Source organism: Rhinopithecus roxellana, unplaced genomic scaffold (genome assembly GCF_007565055.1).
Source record: "Rhinopithecus roxellana isolate Shanxi Qingling unplaced genomic scaffold, ASM756505v1 contig3387, whole genome shotgun sequence".
NCBI lineage: Eukaryota > Metazoa > Chordata > Mammalia > Primates > Cercopithecidae > Rhinopithecus > Rhinopithecus roxellana.
The window spans coordinates 25,693-27,111 of record NW_022142493.1 but is presented as its reverse complement, the minus strand read 5'-3'; the positions used below and the strand labels follow the sequence as shown (position 1 = coordinate 27,111).

The following is a 1,419-nucleotide window of genomic DNA, read 5'->3' as shown; positions in this document are numbered from 1 at the left end:
TACTCTGGAGGCTGAGGCAGGAGAATGGCGTGAGCCCGGCAAGCGGAGCCTGCAGTGAGCCGAGATCGTGCCACTGCACCCCAGCCTGGGAGACAGAGTAAGACTCCGTCTCAAAAAAAAAATCAAAACAAAAACTGTTCCTGAACTGCCATCTGTTTTCTAAGTTGGGAGGGGAGAAGCCCAGCACACTCTAGTTAAAAAGAAAAACAAAGGCAAATGTCAATAAATTCTCCTTCCAGGCCAACCAAGATCTTGAGCAATTGTTTTTCAGCTAAAAAACTAATTCCATATTTTGTATTCATCAAAATTCTTTATCTGGATTTCAGGGTAGAAGAAATGCACATATCTGACAGCATTCCTTTGAATGAAACTAAGAAGTAATGTTGATAGTGGTGGCCTGAGCGATACATGTGATTGTGGCAGAGATTAATGGTGACTAAAGAAACTTAACGAGTTTTAAAATCATAAAATAGGCCTCTCAGCTCCGTTTAATCACACAGGTCCAGTGTGTGCTTGGCCTGTTTTCTGGGAGGCAGAGGAAGGCTCTCTTAATTACAAGAGACCTGCCCAGAATGGCCTCTCCATTTCTAGGAGTATGATCGCTTTTGGGGGAAAAAAAGAAAAGAAAATAATGGATGCTGCCAGGCGCAGTGGGTAATGCCTGTACTCCCAGCACTTTAGGAGGGTGAGGCTGGCAGATCACGAGGTCAGGAGTTCGAGATCACCATGGCCAACATGGTGAAACTCCGTCTCTACTAAAAATACAAAAGTTAGTCAAGCGTGGTGGTGGGCGCCTGTAATCCCAGCTACTCAGGAGGCTGAGGCAGGAGAATCGTTTGAACCCAGGAGGCAGAGGTTGCAGTGAACCGAGATCGTGCCATTGCACTCCAGCCTGGGCGACAAGAGCAAGACTCCATCTCAAAAAAAAAAAAAAAAAAAAAGAAAGAAAGAAAGAAAGAAAGAAAGAAAGAAAGAAAGAAAGAAAGAAAGAAAGAAAGAAAGAAAGAAAGAAAGAAAGAAAGAAAGAAAATAATGGATGCTATGAATGATAGTTTAATAAAATTTGTATTGATACATGATAATTGTACATATGTATGGGATACATGTGATATGTATTAAACATGCATACAATGTGTAATGATCAAATCAGGGTAATTGGGAGATTCGTCACCTCAAACATTTATTTCTTTTTATGTTGGGAAAATTCCAAATATTCTCTTTTAGCTATTTTGAAATACACAATAAATTATTGTTAATTATAGTCACCCTACTATGCTATGGAACACTGGAACTTATTCCTTCTAATTGTATTTTTGCACCTTCAACCAACCTCTCTTTATTTCCCATCCCCAACCCTTCCCGGCCTCTAGTAACTATTATTCTACTCTCTACTTCCATGAGCTCAACATTTTTAGCTAC

At 40.4% G+C, this 1,419-nt stretch overlaps 1 non-coding gene across 1 annotated transcript; it reads left to right on the top strand.

The window, feature by feature from the left end:
* The first annotated feature begins 472 nt into the window (after positions 1-472).
* On the top strand, positions 473-604 carry LOC115895870. The gene has a single exon (XR_004055956.1). It is a non-coding gene; the product is annotated as a small nucleolar RNA SNORA64/SNORA10 family (small nucleolar RNA).
* The last annotated feature ends 815 nt before the right edge of the window (positions 605-1,419 follow it).